The following is a 22,767-nucleotide window of genomic DNA, read 5'->3' on the forward strand; positions in this document are numbered from 1 at the left end:
GATCGACTGAACGGGTCACTAACCAACAAATTGCCTTAAACGCCAGAAGCGAGCCTTCGATCAACGAAACAGGTTACTAACCAGCACATTGCATAGTCTATAAAATGTCTCATATCCAACAACAAGGAATCGAAAGAGTACTTTTATATCAGAAGATCTGACATGTGATTTCGGGCCTCTTTTAGTTAAGCTTCGGTGCAGGGCAAACATTTTACTGAAAACTGAAGGGCTTTTAGAAGGAATCCTCCTTATCTCCTTTCAGAAGGACTTCAAGAGAGGTGTCCATTTCATCATTCAGTTAAGTAGGCTGTGTTTACTTGAGTTAAGCGCAGTTAATCGCTATAAAAAATCATACAGGCTAATCGCATGGAGGCGGGCGAACACCACGTGTACGCGTCTAAGATTAGTGGGACGTTAGTATTTAGATTGCAGGAACAGCGATGCAAACATTGTAAACCAGGGGTCGAAAGTTCAATTCTCTCACGGGGCTGAGCAAGATTCGTTTTTAAGTACGATCTCTAAAACATTCGCAGCACCACCTCCATTTTAATTATCTTAGCTGAGATCGGGCGACTTGATTCAGGATAATACGAGCTACACACGAGTTATCGAGCTCTCTGCTCTCGCTTCACCTTAGCTCGGACGTTAATCGTTTTTTGACACTGTACGGCCGGAGTCCTGTCCTTAGACGTATAAGAGAAAATATTCGGGATAACCAACAAGGCTGAACTCAATAGTCCCCTGAAGGGAACGTTCCACGGTGCGGATCAAGGCAGATTACAGTTGGTGCCAACGACTAGCCTTAAACGCGCTCATTGTAATAATTTCAATCGGCATGATATAATATCAGTCAGCTAGTTGTGTTGCTTACCGAGACAGCCACAGTGCAATCATTACTATTTGATTTCCCCAGTTTTTGTTACTTTTGTGTGGCCAGGTTTTCACCTCTCTGGTTGTGTATGCCTGGAAGGGATGTACAGTTTTGGCTTTGTCAGCATAGGTCATGATACTTACTCGGTGGGAGTGTTATTACTTTATGCCATTCATGTACCATTTGTGCTGTTGCATCTTTTGTATGCCTATAACTACCTTGTGGTGTTATAAATCACTTATTTGTGCCAGATTGTTTTATACTTTCATCTCTCTTCCTTTTATTTTATTTAATGATCCATCTTATGTGGGTCCTAACAGTTCTGACTTTGTCAGCATGGGTCATTATACTTACTCGGCGGGAGTGTTTTACTCTGTGCCATTCATGTACCATTTATGCTGTTGCATCTTTTGTATACCTATAACTACCTTGTGGTGTTATAGATCACTTATTTTTGCCAGATTGTTTTGGTTGTGTATGGAAGGGATCTACAGTTCTGCCTTTGTCAGCATGAGTCATGATACTTACTCGGTGGGAGTGTTATTACTCTGTGTCATTCATATAACGTTTGTGCTGTTGCATCTTTTGCATGCCTATAACTACCTTGTGGTGTTATAGATCACTTATTTGTGCTAGATTGTTTTATACTTTCAACTCTCTTCCTTTTATTTTATTTAATGATTCATCTTATATGGGTCCTGAGGTTGTAGATTCTGCGATCGATGATTTAGTTCGTTTTCTACTCGACATATTCGCCCTTCGTGTCGTCGGCATTTGTCATGTTATCTCACGTGTCTTTTCATGTGCCGCGTCTGAGACTTCGTTTCTCAGGAGCGCTCTAGCCCCGAATTAGTATTCTAGTGCAGTTTTAGAGGAATGGCCAAATGTTTCTTTGTTGGGAACACAAATTTTTTTTTCTCTCCCGGGTAAAGATTTATATTTGCCGGACCGGGTTCATTTGAATTCCAATGGCCAATACCTATTGTACCGCAGTTACCGGGGCGCCATCTTAAAAGCAATTCGCATGCTTTAAAGTAATATTAATAATAATAATAATAATAATAATAATAATAATAATAATAATAACGGTTTATTCACAGTATATCCACATGAAAAGGTGTGGCTCTTCATCTGTGAAGGCTTACGATACTAAAATTTAATATTAAAACTAATTTATAATGACTAACTAAATTGTAATAAAAACTATACATGAAAGTAAATATGCAGAATATATTGGTTGGTGGTGGTGTTTGTTTCTATATCTTTACAAGGAAGACAAAGCGCGTGCCTTCAAGAACGCCTTGCAGAGCCTGCAGTATTCTTTAAAATCTGTGCAATTCCTTATATTTGCTGGAAATTCGTTAAAAATAATGGCTGCTGAGTGCTGAAAGGTGCCTTGTACAAATGGAACATAAAGCCTTGGAGCAACACTGGAACGGATATGCCAGACGGGTATAACGACTTGCAAATTTAAATAGGAGGGCCAGTTATCAGAATACAGTGCTTTAAAAATAGTCTTTAGTAGCGAGTAGTCCCTTAGCTCCAGGATAGGTAGCCAGCCAGGATCCAAAATGGTAGATATACTGTTTGCATATTTACAAGTGATGTAACTAGCCATAGCGAACTGGAGCCTTTGTAATCTAGCTGAGAGGAACTTTGGTAGTGGATAAAAAACAATGTCACAGTAGCTTATTTTAGACAGAATTAATGTTTCTACCAAATGTTTCCGTAGTTTAAAATTAGTAAAGTTCCTTATTTTTCTTAAGGTTCTCAGAGTCGCATAACAAGATTTAAGAATAATATTGATGTGAAATTCCCATTTAAGATTTGAGTCAATGTGTACCCCCGGGAGTTTTGTAACATTTATACGTTCCAGTGATTGACCGGAGATTTCTAATCCCAACTCCAGATTTCCGAGAGAATGAACATGAGCCATCTGTAGAGTTGAGATAAGAATGGCCTTGGTGTTCTTAGAATTTAGGGCCAGGTTTGAATCATTGTCTTGTCAGGTTTGATTTGTTTATTTTTGGCGATGAAACTTACCCCCTTTTGGCGGTCTTTTAATTAGGCTTTAATGCTGGGCTTTCTATGGACACCTTTTTCTTTTGCATTGTTGGTGTTATATTTCTTAGGTTTACTTCGAAATTCTTGGCTCCCCCGTGTTGTTTGTGTTGACATGTTGCTCGCACATATTGTGATGGGATGATATACCATCTGTTGTTCGTGTCTTTGTCTCCCTACCTCTTAACAGTTAAGCTATGTTGTACTTGTAAGGAATTTTGTGATAATTCCTGGTTGTTGGGGGAGCCGTTGTTGTTTTTTTGTTTTCTTTTGGCCTTTTTTATGGGTCATGCTGGTGCGTCGACTCTCTTTCTGACATGGCTTGATCCGGCCTCTTATTTTATTAGTCAGGTGTGCATTATTCCAAAGCCCGTTTTTCCGTTTTACTTTGTTTGAAAGGATTATATCTGCAGGATTCTCCTCTTTTTTCATCTGTTTGCAGATAATGCAACCTAAGAGGTCAAGAACCACCAAATAGGTCAGTGAGATCTCAGACGAGTTCACAAGACGACTTGCGCCAACCTCCCAGTCTTCTCCGAGAGCCACATCCTCCAAAGGGGATGACGTCACAGAAGCGCCAGCCTTTGGGGCCCCTCCTCAACGGCGAACCTGTCGACACCTCTTATCCAAACCGCTGTGAGTCAGGTCCAGGAACAACTTTCAGGTTACTCAGGTAGTCCAACTTTTCCAAATACCTTCTTCGTCTCATCAAGTTTACCTGTTGATGCTCGAGTTTCTTCGAAACTCAGAGCAAAGATTCTCAACAATGAATTTATTGACTTTGGGGCTTTGATCACCAACCCAATTTTAGATAATAAGTATCAAGTCATTTTACAGAATGATAACGGGTCTACTCCAGCACTGGCATTAGAGCCTGTTGCTAAATCCAAAAAGCTTCTAAATACTTCTTCGTGGACAAGCAGTTTTCTTATCTACGTTCGAGTGTATACTAGCCAGTTTCCTTCAAAGGCCCCCGCCCTCATGAAGTATAGGGAGATCATACAGGATTTGGCAAACCGAGGGCATGATTGGCACTTTTATGACGAAAATTTTCGTTATTTGCGGTAGAATTAGCCGTCTGCTTTCCCATGGGGTACTATCCATTGGGAATGGTGGATGTAATCCTACTGATAATACGGTATCTCGGAAGCTGAATCACCCTGTAAACTCTACCAGGTCGAGCCCTTCGGAATCCAGTTCTGTTCCCAAGGGTTATTGCTTTAAATTCCATAGGGGCAGTGACTGTCGAGGATGTGCCTTTAAACATTCCTATCCCAAGTGTGAAGGTGCACATCGCATGGGTGTTTTTGTAATTTCATGGCCAATCAAAACAAACAACAAGACATAGCCTTCATGCCAACTCCTCCGTTGCCAAATCCTTCTTTCCCAACACCACTAAAATTTGAGAGATTGTTGAATCGATTGTCCGGGTATCTCCATTCAACTGTGTTTTTTTTTTTGTCTGGATTTAGAACATGTTTCCCTTTACATTTTGATGGGTCACGCGAGTTAATAGGGACCTTAAGCAGTCGGGACGGCAACGCCAAGGAAGACTTCGATTAAAAAATAAATTTCTACTCTTACTTAGAGTTTCAAAAATGGCTGCATGAGCTTACTGTCTCATACGGCGCCAGAGCTCAACTTCAGCATGACGCATAAAAGTAGCGTTGAGTTGCAAATGGAAATTAAAATAATTTGCCGTCGCGGTTTCGGTTCGCAGACGATGCAAATTTTGGCGATTTCACGTTGTTGTTTTGCATAGGCCGGCTAAGAAATGTACAAAGATCAAAATGCACGTGCTGAGCCATTGTTCTGCCAATTAGATCTCTTGTTTTTTCACGTCCTCGTTGCCGTGGCTGTCGTGGTTGCTTAAGGTCCCTAATGCAGGCTGCAAACCTTTTATCTGCTCGTCAGCAACCAGAAGTGGTTGATGCCAAAATTGCAAAAGAACTAGCTGCTGGTCGCTTAGCCGGTCCATTTCAATCGCCCCTATATCCCAATTTGTTGTTTCCCCCCTAGGTGTAGTCCCTAAGAAATCACCAGGGAAGTTTCGCCTTATTCATCACTTGTCTTTTCCCAAGGGTTCATCTGTGAATGATAATATTCCCGTGATCATAGCACAGTTAAATACGCATCTATCAGGGATGCCGTACGGGTTATCAAATTGGCTTGTCACGGTTGTTTTTTAGCCAAAACTGATATTCAAAATGCTTTGCGTATCATACCAATCCCACCAGATGATTATGGACTCTCGGGTATGCAGTGGCGTGACCCCCCCCTTTTTACTTTGACCGCTGTATGCCTAAGGGTTGTATAAGCTCTTGCAGGACATTTGAAATTTTTAGCACTGCAGTTTAATGGGTTGCCCATCATAAGCTAAAAATAGATCATATCATTCATCTGTTGGATGATTTTCTAATCATTGCCCCAGGAAAGCACATTTGTCAGACTCAGCTAGATTTGTTTATTGATCTGTGTTCATATATTGGCATTCCCATAGCACCTGAGAAAACCTGTGGCCCTCTTACTACGTTATCTTTTTCAGGGATTGAACTAGATTCTGTGTTGCAGGAAGCTCGTTTGCCTCCGGAAAAAAATACGTAAATGTTCTTCTTTGATTTTAGAATTTTTACTTAGGAAGAAAGTCACCCTGCGGGAGATACAAATCTTTAACGTTCCTTTTAAATTTTGCTTGTCCCCATTGTTTAGCTTCTCTGCCTGACCCCACTAAATCTGAAATGATCAAACTCGCATTGCGGGGTTACAGTAAAATGAACCCTTCGAGGGACACTCGGTTACCCATTACTTTACCCATACTAGAAAATATCATCTTGGCCTGGGAACACACAAAATCATCCCTGTATAGCAAAAAATTAACTCAGGCAATGTATGCTGTTGCTTTCTTTGCGGCCCTTAGAGTTGGTGAACTTGCTCATTGGGGCAGTCAACCGGGTCAAAATATCATCAGTACCAGTCAAATAGCCCCTTTTACAGTTGTGGGCTTGGTGGCCAAGCCTTTGAACAGGAGTGAGGCAAATATAGTTCATTACCTTATGGAGCTCTACAGTGTATTAACGGTGTTAAGGCTGATAGTTTCGAAAGAAACTGTTTGGGGCTGCGTCGGTGGGAGTAACGAAATAATTTGGATATATCAACAAAGATGAAATGGTAAATTGGCCACCGTAACGATTACAAAAGCTGACGTTTCGAGCGTTAGCCCTTCGTCGGAGCGAATAGAGGAGTTGTGGGTTGTGTGTGCTTTTAAAGGCAGAAAATGGAGCTACGTTATTGGTGGGAACATGGCAGCGAGAAAAACAAGAATAAATTAGTGAACTGAAAAGTGATCATTGATCCCTGTGGGATTTAGACTGCCGGTTTGAAAGATGAGCTTTTGTTCAAGATTTTTACGGCTTTCCGTGCTACCTAAGTGTAAGGAAAGACCGCAGATTGCCATGTGTTGCTTAGAATGATTAGGTAAATTAAAATGTCTAGCGACTGGTTTCGATGTGTCCTTGTCATTCCTTTCCTCGTGTCGAAGGTGTTCTCGAAATCGGTCACCTAGTCTTCTGCCTGTTTCGCCGATGTATATCTTTTTGCAATAAGTGCAAGTTATGCAATAGATTACCATTGGCGGAGGTGCACGTGAAGTGATCGGTGATCTTAATGGATCGTTTAGGTCCCGATATTCTATCAGTGTTGTGAATAAAAGGACACGTTTTGCATCGTGCACGAGCGCATTTAAAAGTGCCTGGTTGGTCATTAGTCTGAAAAGAACTTCTGACCAAAAAATTGCCTATGTTTTTGTCGCGTTTGAATGAAATGAGCGGAGGCTGCGAAAAGATAGTACTTGTCTCTGGATCGTTTTAAAGTAATTTAAAGTTTTTAAGAATGATGGATTTAACTGAGCGGTTGTGAGGGTGAAACGTGAGAGTGAATGGAATGCGGTCGGAATCTTCCTTATGCGACGTTTGTAGTGCTGAATGTCGATCAATAAGTTGGGCGCGGTGGTAACCCGCTTGAACGACAGAAACAGGGTAACCACGTTTATCGAAAAACTGGCACATCGACTCTGATTTGTGGTGGAAATCAGAGTCATCACTACATAAACGACGAAGTCTTAGAAACTGAGAAAAAGGAATGGAATTTTTAACGTGAAATGGATGCGAAGACGAATATAACAAGTAATTATGCGAGTCTGTAGGTTTGCAATACACACTAGTGCATAAACCGTTACCTTCAATTGAAACTTTGATGTCTAAGCGACACATGGCAATCTGCGGTCTTTCCTTACACTTAGGTAGCACGGAAAGCCGTAAAAATCTTGAACAAAAGCTCATCTTTCAAACCGGCAGTCTAAATCCCACAGGGATCAACGAACGCTTTTCATTCCACTAATTTATTCTTGTTTTTCTCGTTGCCATGTTCCCACCAATAACGTAGCTCCATTTTCTGCCTTTAAAAGCACACACAACCCACAATTCCTCTACTCGCTCCGACGAAGGGCTAACGCTCGAAACGCCAGCTTTTGTATTCGTTACGGTGGCCAATTTACCATTTCAACTTTGTTGATATATCCAAAATATTAACGGTGTTAACCTGAAGGGATTAGGTAGGGCCTGCTTAGGAGCATTTGTGCAGGGGCCAACTGCTTCCTAAAATGGCAAATGTCCCGAGTATAAATTGAATGTGTAATCATAAGCCGCTGTAATTTACAAATGGCTGCCGAGCAGGGGCCAGCAGTTTGACCTTTTACGATAGGTTTATTTGGTAGTGCTGGCTTCGGGGACATTGGGGCAAGGGCCCAATGTTTCCCCTCTGGTCCACTTCTCTGGCCTGCAAGTAGGTGAGGTTAATAAAGTAATTTAGTTAACGGTTTGTCATTTCATTCTAGGATGACCTGCTTAAGGGGCGGTTGGGCAAGGGCCAACTGTTTCACTAGCACGATAATAATTTCATTGGATACTAGCTTTCAGTTTATCATTCCCGCCAGGGCGCACTAGGCTGGTTTACTTGCCAGTTTAAGCCGCGTTGTTTTCTTACAGTAGTTTTTGTTCAGGCACTGTGCATTGCTTGGGCTTCGGATGGAGCGGCCCTGTCTCTCGGGTCGATCAGGGCTTTGGCGTGTTTGCCCTCACCTTTGCTGGGGTTAGGTTTTATTTCCGGTTTTACTGTTATTTGATTTGGTATTAAAAATAAACGGGCACTCAACTGAGGGGCCAAATTACGGCAAATAAAGGTTGTCCGTTTAATTCTCCCAGCAAACCGAGCTCACCCCTAGCAATGCACAGTGTACAGCACTAAGTTATTGGCAAGCGAGCAAGAGGCATAAATGACATTTATTACCAAAGGGATTAAATTATTTTATGCAGCCTGCGCCGCGTTTTATCATTATCCCGGATGGTTACATCCGGGACTTACAATGGCAGATACTTAAACATCCGAACATGTGATTTCGGGCCTCTTTTAGTTAAGCTTCGGTGCAGGGTAAACATTTCCTACCCTATTAACCCGCCCATCGTTTTCGAGCATTCTCATAGGTGCGTTGAGTTCTCATTCGAGGGGTGTTTGCCCTCACCTTTGCTGGGATTAGGTTTTATTTCCGGTGTTATTGTAATTTGATTTGGTATTAAAAATAAACGGCCACTCAACTGAGTGGCCAAATTACGGCAAATAAAGGTTGTCCGTTTAATTCTCCCAGCAAACCGAACTCACCCCTAGCAATGCACAGTGTACAGAACTAGGTTATTGGCAAGCGAGAAAGAGGCATAAAGTACTTTTAAATACAATTTGAAGTCAAATTTTACAAAACCGGGCGGGGTTAATCCCCGCCCGGTTTTGTAAAAAAAATTATGCTCTAGAAAAAGTTAGTTTGTATTTTAGCTTCCATGATTATTCAATCATTCGTTTCGTAAGAATGCGGAAAATAAGTAAATGCCGCGTCGCAACGCATTGCGTGCGTGCAGATCCTATCTAGCCCTAATTCCTTAAAAGCCACTACGATGGCCCTGCCTACATGAGATGACGAGTGAAGTTTCACTTTGCTGCAAAGCTCCGGTAGAGTTTGGGCCGCGATGTGTTTTAAACTTTCTTTTCTGTTGCATTTCAATTGAGACAGACGTTCTAGCGCCCAAAATGATAAATAAGTCTGCTAAACGAGAGTCGATTCGAAAAAACAATGAATGCATGAAGCTCTTTGAATTTGGAGTACTTAGCTTTGGATACTTAAATGACACAAGCGCGTTAATTTCAAACAGGATATATTCAGGTCTGATTTTCGCTATTGCATAAATAGCGCTATCTACTGCGAGGATCGTGCATCATACGTAAGGTTGAGTAAGTAAATATCGTCATGAAATATTCGTAGACTTAAAAAAACGCTTAAATCAAGTGAAGTCGGTAAAATAACGACACCAGGAGCAAACAACACACGTATGGAATAAAGTAAGCCATTTTTATTTAATATTTTCACTTTTAACTATCTCTATGGATATCTTGTAGAAAATCCCACACAAATCCTTATAAATCGATATGCAAATTGTGTTCCTTGTGTGGTTCTCAAAGAAAGCTTGGGCTACCTGTGGTGCAAGAAATCATTCGGTGGAATAAGAAACTCAGTAATAAAATTTTAAATGTTGTATAAAAAAAAAAAGCATCAGATTCAGACGCCTGAAGTAGCAAGCCGTGTTTTTTTTTTTAGTTTAGAGAACTTTCAAAGTACTGAGAAACCTGTTTTTTTTTTCTCTGAACGCGTGATGACTTTTACACGGTTAAAATAAATCAATTTTAAACGTCATTCATGCGTGCTCCTTCTGCATAAGCTGTCTCATGATTTTTTTTCATGGATATTAAATCGTAATCACATGTTTTTCTCGTACTATTTTCTGTAATTAAGCACTTGCTGATGTTTTTAAAGACCACAGATTGCACTCGCCGTATGGGCTCCTGCAATCTTGTTAGTCTTTAAAAAATATTTATCCCATCATGTTATTACCTAAACGAAATGACAGATCGCTTTAACTACTTTTGAATCTATAAAAACTCTGGTGCCAGAGCTCACGCCTTAGCTTTACGATGCGTAGTTTTGAGCTATTTTTATCCCATAATTTTAGTTAACTATTCATCTTTTTTGGTGATCACGAAAGAAACGTCAATGTTTTTCAATTAACTCTTCAAATGACGTGCAACTGATCACTGTTTCATTGATGTAGAAATGGTGTTGTGTCTAGGGATAATAATCGTGTATGCTGATTGAATGCTCTTTGAATTTTGTCGTCGAAGTTATTTTATAACTCGGAGAAGATAATTTAAGTTTGCTCCAAAGGCCACGACGGCAGCAGAAACCTTTTCTTCACAACCGAAACGTGAAGTTTAAATTTACTTGTTCAGTGTTGTTGCCCTCAGTGACCTCTAATGAATGGGAGGTTCGCGTCTCAGAGCCCGACTACAGGCAAGTGGGAATCAATGGGGTGATGCCTTTTACGGGCAAAGGTTAAAATTTTGGCCATGTTATGTTTAAAGGTTATCATTATTCCCTTGTTGTCAACAGAAATTATATTACGGTTAACATTCTTAGCACTAACGGATAATTTTAACGCGTAAAGGTTAAGTTTTTGGCCGTTTTACGGCTATCGGGTAACCCCCATTGAGACCCTCAGGCATTGAATATTTCCTGCTAATTCGTCCAAGCCATTAGTTTCTCCTATGCAGTGGAACGATACAGTCAATTCTGGTTCTTGTGGTGATGCGTTCCCTCTTTACCTTGATTTCATGTCCCTGTGGCTTCAATAAACGGGCGAAATCAAAACAAAAAACTAGGTAATCATTTTTAGAGCTCAGAGGATAGGGAACCATGAGGCTTTCGAGCTAGTACCGTTAAATTATTATGACATTACTATTGTTATTGTTATCGTTAATTTTATTATTTTTTACCTTTTAATAATTGCTTAAATGTCACGTAAACAACACATTCTTTAATCATCTTTCTCTTGCGGAATAGGGTACTAATAAATATATAAGATGTAGCATGTTTTCTGTTTTGCATGTGAGACAATCGTTCTTCAAAACTATAAAGGGGGTAAGTTTCTAAAGAAACTGTGGTGCTGCGTCGGTGGGGGTAAGCAGGTAATTTGGTAGTATCAGCTAAGTTTAAATTGTAAATTGGCCACCGTAAAGAGTAAAAAAGCTGACGGTTCGAGCGTTAGCCCTTCGTCAGAGCGAAACTACCGTCTAGCGTCATTATAGAACCTACAATTCTTTTCAATGTTTTAAAAATTGTTTTCTACCAAAAGCCACATGCAGTTTTTGACTGCCTATTTCTCTATTTGAATCCGCGATTGATCCCTGCTGATTATGTTATCAGTTGTATCTTTGTTTGGCCTTAGAAGATACCGTTTTAGGCAAAGCATGAATAGCGCAAACTTATGGGCGGCATGTTGATTAAAATTGCACACTCTTGAATGCCAAGAAAAAAGAATGAAAGGCGCAGCGTTTAAAAAATTCAAAAGCGTCGCGATATTGAAAATAAAATGTAGCTTTTGAAAGTAATGGACCTGTAACGGCTGCCACGCCTTTGCCATCGAACACTGATTCACTATAAGGGGCCGACCATTTAACTTTTGAGGGGGAGGGGTGGGTGATTTCAGGTCATCAAGAAATTTTTTTTCTAGCAATCTGCTGTGCAGGATATATATTTCCGTTCTAAATGCCCTTTTTCCTCTGTTACATTTGAGCTGCATGCAATTTTATTCTTCCAACAAGCGCTTGCAGGAAATTTTTTTCAAAGTCACCCACCGCCCCGCCCCCCCCCCCCCCCTCTCCCTCAAAAGTTAAAACAATCGACCCTACGCTTCATGTTAAAGGTGTTAAACCACAATAATGACACTACTGTTAGTCTTTTAGGGACGTGATCTTTAAGTTCCTCCCAGAACCGCATTTTGGTTAGTTGTCTTGCTGTGGGCTAGCGATAAGACGTTTTTATCGAAAGAGCGCCTCTTGCCTACTGTTAAATATTTCTTGGCCATTTTAGTCTTGCTTCTTATTGATAGATTCCATGGAACTTGAGATCTCTTCACTCACGGACAAATTTGCATAATCCCTTTGAAATATGATCCACATGCCCATTTTCACAGATGCGAAAATATTTAGCGATTTTTATCTTTCGTCTTGATTTTTGAGTTAAAACATAATATGCACCTATCGCTTTTTTCGCCGGAAATAAGTTCTTTAATTAGTCCTCTTTCACTGGAGCTTGTTTTTTGGAAAAGCTGATTTTTAAAAATTTACTGCGCATTGTGTTAGCCTTCTTGGTTTCTCCAAAATTTTGACTTTTCGTCGGCACGTGTTACACGTAAGTGGCAATGGGTTAAGCAAACCACGACGGCGACGGCAACGAGAACGTTGAAAAACAATAGATCTAATTAGCAGAACAACAGCTCAGTAAGTGCATTTTAAAACTTAGTACATTTCTCATGCGTCCTTTGCAAAATGATAACGTGAAATCAGCAAAATTTGCGTCGTCTTCGAACAGAAACCGCAACGGCAAATTATTTCAATTTCCAATTGCAACTCAACGCTACTTTAATACGTTATGTTGAGGTTGATTTGTACCGTATGAGATGGTAAAGACATGCAGCCATTTTCGAAATTCTAATTAAAAGTAGAAATTCATTTTTTAATCGACGTCTTCCTTGGCGTTGCTGTGCTGACTGCTTAAAGTCCCTATTATTATTATTAACCTACGTAATCCCAAAGCACGCGCACGCGAGTCGCGCGCGCACAAGTTTGTTAACGTCTTCTTAAGGTCCCCATTGTAAGCAAATCACGCGGACCTTTTTAATTTTTGACGTGTGCCATTTTTAGATAGGAGTTGAAAAGTTTTTTAGTTTATCGTTTGGCGGTTTGTTCAATGGTCGTTGTCGTTTACTGTGAGTCTACAGTTTTCCCTGTTGGAATAAAGGTGTCTGTTTGGATTTCCCGTTTCGCTTTTGAACACCTATCTTATATTGAAGTTCGTTTTGATTAAATTCTTACAAGCGGGACTGTTATGTAAGTGCTAATGTTCCTTTCCTGGTGCTTATATATATATATATATCTTTTGTGAGTTTGTATATATATATATATAGCGCATGCTCGCTAGTGTACTCTAGTTTGAGCACTCTGGCATGGCTTAGACGATACCACAAAGGTTGGATCGTTTGGGGTGACCATATTGGTTCTCCTCCATCCTAGCATTAGCACTGCACTACTCGGCGGAACCATTGCACTCCGGTTCCGTTAAGTATATATGTCGTCCGGCCGTTGCAGCACTGACCATTGCACTAAAGGGTCCGTGGCCGGGGGCGCCTGAAAAACAAAAAAAAAAACTGCACTGATGAGGCCCAGAAGGCCGAAACGGTACTGTCTGCAGTTAGTTATATATATATATATATATATATCTTTTGTGAGTTTGTTTCAGTTTTTAGCTAGCTTTGCATCTTTCCTTTATATCGGAATGTTTGGAATGTTGGATTATCTATTCGAATTTAGCTTAGCTTCTTCCTTATAAATTCATATCTCAGTTTACGATAAGTACTTGGATACCACGACTACGTAAAATAAACGATTCAAGGCTTGTCCGTAAAATATATCCTCGCTTCATAGTGTCTTCATTTGCGAAATTCATAGTTGTCGTCGAAATTTTGCTTCGCTTGTATCGGCCGCTAGGAAGGAACCGTGAGGAAGGAAGATGGGACAACAGACTAGACGCCGTGAATTCTTTAAACTTCATTAATTAAATTTAATGGCTTTCCCAAAGGTCTCTTAGGGCATTTCGATTTGAAAGTTTAACTGTATTTCAAAAACAAGGCTTACTCCCAATTTCAGCAATAATTCTTATTTTTTCTCTATATTCTCGACCAATTCCAATCTACTATTCCACTAACCTTGTACCCGTAAAGCACTTAAGAGTTCACTCAGTGATTTAACGGCAGTTACAGATCAACTGCATTGTCATGAACATTGACAGACGACCTTTTCAGTTCCTCGGTTTTTTCGACCAGAAAGTCGACGTTTTTGCAGCAATTAACTCTTATATGCATGCTTCGATTAAGAATAACTTGAATTGCGCTTGTTTCCTGAAAGCATATGACAAAAGAAATTGAACAATTTCTCTAAGTTGAGCTGCGCTGGATGTGCGTCGAAACTCAATTAAACACGTGCTTAAAAGGGTTATCGTTTCGCTGACATGCGCGTGAGCGAATGTGTTCAAGTTGTTGCATTCTAATTTTTCTGAAAAGAGCGACTAAGCACACGTCGTTAAAAGGAGGTCGCTGAGTCTGGAGTCACAGTCATAACTTCACGTTGCAAAAATCACTATGCCAAACGTATCAAGTATTTATAGTAAGTTTCTACCATTAACTTTGCAGATAATTTTTTTATGCTCTACCCAGCGTAACAAAACCTTGAAGTTCACTGATAAAGACTAGACGCATGGTTTAAAAATCAAGAAAAAAAACACTAGCCGCTTACTTCAAAGCAGTGTGGCCGGTTAGAGTTAAGGAAGACTATCCCAGGTTTTGCTGCACTTGTTAATAAATCTCTGACGGTCTTCAATATATAAAATCATTTTGTTCAGCAAAAATTATTCAAATATCGAAATATTTTCTCGCTCCCAGCTCGCTATTGAGGATATGAAATCAAGGTATTGAGGGAACGCATTGCCGCAAGAACCAGAGTTGACTGTACCGTTCCACTGAATAAGAGTAACCAATGACTTGGACGAATTAGCAGGAATATTCCATGCCTGAGGGTCTCAATGGGGGTTAATCGATAGCCGTAAAACGGCCAAAAACTTAACCGTTAGGTGTTAAAATTATCTTATTATAACCGTTAGTGCTAAAAAAGTTAACCGTAAAATAATTTCTGTTCACAACAAGGGAATAATGATAACCGTTAGTCATAACATGGCCAAAATTTTAACCTTTAGCCGTAAAAGCCACCACCCCATTGATACCCACTTCCCTGTAGTCGAGCTCTGAGACGCCAACCTCCCATTCATTAGAGGTCACTGAGAGCAACAACATTGAACAAGTAAATTGAAACTTCACGTTTCGGTTGTGAAGAGGTTTCTGCTGCCGTCGTGGCCTTTGGTGCAACCTTAAATTATCTTCTGCAGGTTATAAAAAATTCAAAGAGTATTCGATCAGCATACACGAGTATTATCCCTAGACACAACACCATTTCTACATCAATGAAACAGTGATCAGTTGCACGTCATTTGAAGAGTTAATTTAAAAAAAAATGACGTTTCCTTCGTGATCAACAAAAAAGGATGAATAGTTAACTAAAATTATCATGATGGGAAAAAAATAGCATAAAACTACGCATCGTAAAGCTAAGGCGTAAGCTCTGGCACCAGAGTTTTTATAGATTCAAAAGTAGTTAAAGCGATCTGTCATTTCGTTTAGGTAATAACATGATGGGACAAATATTATTTAAAGACTAACAAGATTGCAGGAGCCCAGACTTGCTCAAATTGTCGTCAACACATGTTTTGGTGTTGTTTTTCAAGATTTGGTACTTTTTATCGGTCCAAGTGTTTTCAATTCGTGGCGCTATGCACCGAAACTCGTCTGGAATTTTGAGCTTCAAAGCGGCATTTTGGCGCAATTCAGTTATTATCAATTTCTCGAAAACAAATCGATATTCAGCCAAAAGAAGTATACAGTGGTTTATTTCCCGTTGAGGCCTACTTCACTTTGAAATATGGGCGAAATTGATTTTTCAGCAGTTGCCACCAATGTTTGACCATTAGTAACATTCGCTCTTAATTCCGTTCTTTATGTGCTAATGAGTTTGTCACTAAATGATATTTAAGCTAGAAGAACGATTGAAAACAGTTAAAAGAGCCGATGACATTCTGTAGAGTCAAAAGGCCATGGATGTGCATGCTCACCTTTAGAGCTTTTCTTAACTAACAGGTCAGACGAACTCGCTTTAATATCTAAGTTCTTCAAGAAACTAATTCATCAGGTAGGTTAGTCTTAAGGGCCAATTTCAGATAAATTAAAAGATGTACATATAAATAGGAAGGCAGCCGTTTGATTTTGCTGGCGCCGACGATTAAACTGTCTCCGGGACGATTCCATCGTTCAAGCTAACAAGTTAAGGGGAGGGGGGGGGAGTGGAGTAGGGGGTTGCAGCTAGAAAGTTGGCACTCAGACCTTAAAGATGAAAAAAAAAAATAGGGTTCGTATGTCTTTTTGCTGAACATCATGCAGTGAAAGCGCTTAGTTCTTCAAGAAAAGAATCCATCGTGTAGTTGCTCTGAAGCGCCAATTTCAGAGAGAGTCAAATATACATATTTAATGTAAATAATTATAGATACATTTCAAACTGACTAAAATGAAACACACATAATTCCTTGCATTTTATTCAGTTTGAATTGTAGTTCGCTCTACACGCATGTGTATTGAGCACTTTCTTTCTAGCAGCATTTACGACAATTTCCCACAATTATAATTATAGATATATATATAAACCAGCCGTTTGATTTCGCTGGAGCCGATGAGTACACGTCTCAAGAATGAATCCTTTGTGTTCAAAAGAAAAACAACGGCGGGGGGGGGGGGGGGGTGGGGTTGCAAGTAAAAACTCGGCACTCAGACCTTATTGATTTAAAAAAAATTTACAAAGTTCGTCTGTCTCTCAACAAAATCGTTCAAACGAAATAAGATGGCAAAGGTGGGCAATTTGTGTCTGATTCTCAAAAGTGAATGAAAGAACACTTTGCTTTTGGGCTTTTTACGGAGGAGTTAGAAGAAGAAATCTTCATATAGTGAACAATAGGTGAGGCTGGGATTAAGAGAGAAGATAAACACGCAGACACTTGATTGTGTTGATAACCAGAGTTTGATGGTCTAAGCCACGCCCCCCCCCCTCCCCCCCGCCAACCACCGCAGGGAAAAGCCCACCCAAAAAATTAAATATAAATGCCCTTTTTCAAGACACAAAGCGCAAAAACTAATCCTCACGGAATCCTGTCAAACAGTCCGCAGACGTTCTTTACATTCAACCCCCTTTACTACAGTACGCCGCTCTCGAAAGATGACGCATGTTGTAACACTCAGATAGATAAGCGTGCATACAATCATATATAAATAGTTTTTAGAACGTTAACAAAAGAAAGATTTCATTGTCTGATATTGTTTGAATTCCGCTAAAACAGTTCATTCAGTGTCTGCTTTAGCTCCATTTTTTGCTAAATGCTGATTGAAAAATGCACACCCTAGCGTACCGGGTAACAGTATTAAATCCCTTTGCCCAGCTTCTTTGGTTGTGTTGGAGGCGAAGCCTCATGTGTTGTCGAGATAAGTGAGTGAGTGAGTTTAACAATATAATTCCGATCTTGACCCAATTGTGACCCAACGTTTCTCGCTGCTGGTTATTGCTGTTTCGGAGTATCTTAGTAGTTCGACATTCACACTCGATACACAGTCGAGTTCTCTCCTTTTGTGATTTCTGGCTTATAGCCACCAGCACATTATATTTTCAGCTCCTGACGTGACAAAACGGAAGACAGCAAAAAGCGGTAAAACATATCGCAACCATTTCAGGATTCCGTGCATTTAAAACTGACAATTGGTTTTCTTGCACAAATATCTTAATAAGTGTGATCGGTACATCATAAGACTTAGGGGAAATTATCCGTTAAAGAGAGAGCATTTTACAGATTAAATCAGCAAATTATGTAGATCCGAAGATAAGATCTTTTCAATATTCTTGCCGTGATACTACAAAAGACAATAAACATTTCAAAACAATTTGACACCGCCGACGCATAATTTAAACCAAAACTTTTCCTTGCAGAAATATCGCAATAGATGTAATCTGCACTTCATAGAAACTTTGACGAATTTTTCTTTTCTTTGAAAAGAGAGCATTTTACAGTTTTAATCAGCTACTTACGCCGAAAAGGGCCGCTAACTTGCGAAGCAAGCAAGTCTTGAATTATTCAATAGAATGACGGAGCGCACGAAAGGTGGATTGGCGGAATGGTGGAATATCTTGTGACGCACAATGCCTTTTTCAAACAAAAGTCTCAAAAAAAGGAATTGCAACAAGACAAGAAAATTATTTACAATAAACGGGCGAAATCAAATGAAACCTGGGTAATCATTGTTGGAGCCCAGAGGATAGGGGAACCATGAGGCTTTCGGGTTGACCCCTTTAAATTGTTATGACATTACCATTGTTATTGTTATCGTTAATATTATTATTTATTAGCAATTAATTATTGCTTAATGTCAATTAGACAATATATTCTTGAATCATCTTTCTCTTGTGGAATAGGGTACTCTTGAATATATGGGGTGCAGCAAGTTTTCTCTTTTGCTTATGAGACAAACGGTCTTCAAAACTACCGTCTAGCGTCATTATACAACCTCCCATTCTTTTCAATCCTTTAAAAATTGTTTCATACCAGTAGCCACATGCAGTCTTTGACTATTTCTCTATTTGAATCTGCGATTGATCCCTGTTGATTATGTTATCAGTTGTATCTTTGTTTGACGTTAGAAGATGCCGCTTTAGCCAAAGCATTAATTAAATGAATAGTTTAGTTTAGATTATTAGCTTCGCCGACAGGCAGGGACACCGCATCAGCTTGCGCCAATTACTGCGGGCCCAGTAAACCCACCCATCTCAGCCCAGGGAAGGACATCCATCACACAGTTATCTCGTGCGTGGGAACTAAACGTCTCCTACCCCTAACCCTGCAGGAGACGGGACCTCCATTTATTGGTCCCTATCCGAGAAGATTAGAATATCTAACCATTTCTTGATGTTATAAAAAGGCAGCATATTCTTCTCAATTATTTTAAGACCTTGAGTGTTGGTCCGGCCGGGACTCGAACCCTCGACCTCCCGCACAACAGTCCAGCGCTCTATCGATTGAGCTAACCGGGAAACATATGGGAGGCATGTTTATTAAAATTGCACACTCTTGAATGCCAAGAAGGAATAATGAAAGGTGTAGCGTTTAAAAAAACTCAAAAGCGTCGCGATATTGGAAATCAAAATGTAGCTTTTGAAAATAATGGACCCATACCGTGAGGAAGGAAGATGGGACAAAACACCAGACACCCTGTATTCTCTAACTTGATTAATTAAATCGGCGGGCTTCCCAAATTCTCTTGAGGCACTTCGATTTGAAAGTTAACTGAGTGTATTTCAAAAACAAGGCTTACTCCCAATCTCAGCAATATTTCTTTTTTTTTTTTCTCTACATTATTGACCAATTTCAATCTACTATTCCACTAACCTTGTACCCCCAAAACACTTAAGGGTTCACTAAGTGATTTAACGGCGGTTAAAGATCAACTGCATTGTAATGAACATTGAAAGACAACCTTTTTGCTCGGCTTTTTCGACCAGAAAGTCGACGTTTATGCGGCAATTCACCTTTATATGCGTGCTTCGATTAAGAATAACTTAAATTGCGCTTGTTTCTTGAAAGTGTATGACTAAGGGAAATGAACAACTTCTCTATGTTGATCTAGGCTGGATGTGCGTCAAAACTTAAAAATTAACCAAGTGCTTAGAAAGGTTATCGTTTCGCTGACACGCTTGTGAACAAATGTGTTTAAGTTGTTGCATCCTAATTTTTCTGGAAAAAGCAACTAAGCATACGTCGTTACATACGCAATCTGAAGTCACAGCCTTAATTGCACGTGGCAAAAATCACTATGCCAAACGTATCATGTTTTAATGCTTCTATCATTAACTATGCAGATAATTTTTTTTTTTATGAAATACCTAGCGTAACACAAACTTGAAGTTCACTGATAAAGACTAAACGCACGGTTTTGAAATAGAAGAGAAAAGCGCCAGCTCACTTCAAAGCGGTGTGGCCTGTTAGAGTTAATGAAAAGTATCCCAGATTTTGCTGCATTTGTTCATAAAGCTCTGACGGTCTTTAATATGTAAAATATACACTACAGCGAAAGTTATTCAAATACCCAAGTATTTTCTCGCTCGCAGTTGCTATTAAGGATATGAAATCAAGGTAAAGAGGGAACGCACTGCCACAAGAACCAGAGTTGACTGTATCGTTCCACTTCATAAGAGCGACTAACGGCTTGGACGAATTAGCAGGAATATTCCATGCCTGAGGGTCTCGGTGGGGTTAACTGATAGCCGTGAAACGGCCAAAAATTTAACCGTTAGGCGTTGAAATTATCTAATTTAAACCGTTAGTGGTGAAAAAGTTAACCGTAAGATCATTTCTGTTGACAATAATGGAATAATGTTAACCGTTAGTCATAACATGGCCAAACTTTTAACCTTAAGCCGTAAAAGCCATCACCCCATTGAAACCCACTTGCATGTAGTCGGGGTCTGAGACGCCAACTTCTCATTCATTAGAGGTCACTGAGGGCGACAGCACTGAACAAGTAAATTGAAACTTCATGTTTCGGTTGTGAAGAGATTTCAACTACCTTCGTCGCCTTTGAAGTAACCTTAAATTATCTTCTGCGGGTTATAAACTGACTTCGACGACAAAGTTCAGGGAACTTTCGATCACTAGATTTGGGTTTCCAGAGCCGGAAATCGTTTCTGACAACGGAGAACAGTTTGTCAGCGCGGAATTTGAAGCATTTCTAAAATCGTGTGGAATAAAACGCATTCGTGTTTCTTCATATTATGGGCGAAGCAACAGAATATTAGAGAGATTTCACCATACTTAAAGAAAAACTTTCGAGCAGCCATCAGCAAAGGAAAATCATGGCAAATAGAATTGCCTAAGATTCTCATACTTTACAGAGCAAGTCCGCATCAAATTAGTGGAAAGTCACCTAGAAAGCTTTTAATCAATCGCGAACTTCGAACAAAACTACCGCACATAGAGTTCAATTCAGATAGCGCATTATCGGCACTCGACCGCGAACATCGATCAAAATGCGATTTGTATCAAGCGCGTTTGAAGGACTATCACAATAGCAAGCAACATGCAGAACCGCCGGCATGATTTCAAAATCGGTGACATCGTATTTTGTGCCAATATGAAGCCAAACAAACTAGATTCAACTTTCTCTCCTGCAAAACAGGTAGTTATTGAGACCAAAGTGAGAGAAACGTTTAGTCTAGTCAATGTGGACACGGGCACCACTTCAACACGCAATGCAAAGTTCCTAAAACATGCGCCCAGAAAGCATATTGGTAATGACATAGACGTAGACACTAGTGTTAAGTCCAAGGAGTCTAATGATTCTTCAGCGAAAACTATTACCGAGCTCTCTAGTAAGGTTGTGGAGCAAAATTCCCAGAGTGACCCGGAGGTCATCACCACAAGGTCAGGAAGGGTAGTTGAGTCAACGAAGGATTGTGATAATTTCGTTTACTATTGAAGTAACCATATTCTGATTTCAAAACTTTTGATTTCAAAACTTTTTGCCTAGGAAGGATGTAGTGTATTGAGAACACAGTAAAAGTACTTGTACTAATGTTAGTGATATTACTGTAAGATTACTGAGTGATGTGATTTTTTTTATGAAATACCTAGCGTAACACAAACTTGAAGTTCACTGATAAAGACTAAACGCACGGTTTTGAAATAGAAGAGAAAAGCGCCAGCTCACTTCAAAGCGGTGTGGCCTGTTAGAGTTAATGAAAAGTATTCCAGATTTTGCTGCATTTGTACATAAAGCTCTGACGGTCTTTAATATGTAAAATCTACACTACAGCGAAAGTTATTCAAATACCTAAGCATTTTCTCGCTCGCAGATTGCTATTAAGGATATGAAATCAAGGTAAAGAGGGAACGCACTACCACAAGAACCAGAATTGACTGTATCGTTCCACTTCATAAGAGCGACTAACGGCTTGGACGAATTAGCAGAAATATTCCATGCCTGAGGGTCTCAGTGGGGTTAACTGTACCAGCTTAGAAGATACTTGATCAACGAATAAAGACAGAATAATAGTAAGCAACTGAAGAGTGTGTGTCTCCACTAAATGAATACACAACAGTCATACCTGAAGATCCCCTACATCTCCGAACGGCTAGACCACAAGATCACTAACATCTTCCGTAAAGAGGGAATACCTGTGCGCATCGCACACAAGTCATACACCCTCAGAAAAGCCCTCTCTCACAAAATCACGGAGAGTACATGTGCAGGAGACAATTGCCCCATCGCACATACCAACCTGTGTTTATTGAGAAACGCTGTTTACCAAATTACATGCAAAAACTGTAACCAAGACTACATCGGGAGAACCACTCGCTTCATCCACGACCGTGTGAAAGAACATCTCAGAAGCGTAAATTCATCCGTAAACAAACATATCGCTATATGCCAAAACAAAGATTACAAAGGCATTGAAGACAAAATCATTACATTGGGAAACGACCCGGTAAACCTCAGCCTATTTAAAGCGTTTTACATAAGGAAAATCAAACCTACACTTAACTCCCGAGAAGAATGCATTGAATTCGCAGACCTATAGTTCTAACGCCTCCCATTTCACACTGTATCCTCTCACAGTGACACTCGCTCATTAGTATAGTGACACTTTTCTCCCTTTTATTCGGCCCTCGCAGAATATTTTATCTTATCCGTCCCTGATGATGCCATTGAGCGGCGAAGGCTCGGACTTCTACAATATTTTACATTAATTCAAGGCCACATTAGTGTTTTTATTGCTTTACCCAAAATGTTACTGAAGGATAACATTCAAAGATTGATGAAAGCGCATAGTTCTTCAAGAAAATAATTTTATCGTGTAGTTGCCCTGAAGCGCTAATTTCAGATAAATCAAATAGACATATTTTATTTATACATTATACTCTAAATTAT

At 39.8% G+C, this 22,767-nt stretch overlaps 1 pseudogene; it reads left to right on the forward strand.

Annotated features, from left to right (window-relative positions):
* Nucleotides 1–2,826: 2,826 nt before the first annotated feature.
* LOC148741202 (uncharacterized) lies at nucleotides 2,827–4,338 on the forward strand (annotated as a pseudogene).
* Nucleotides 4,339–22,767: the final 18,429 nt, after the last annotated feature.

The sequence above is a fragment of the Stylophora pistillata genome, chromosome 1, assembly GCF_964205215.1.
Source record: "Stylophora pistillata chromosome 1, jaStyPist1.2, whole genome shotgun sequence".
In the NCBI taxonomy this organism is placed as follows: domain Eukaryota; kingdom Metazoa; phylum Cnidaria; class Anthozoa; order Scleractinia; family Pocilloporidae; genus Stylophora; species Stylophora pistillata.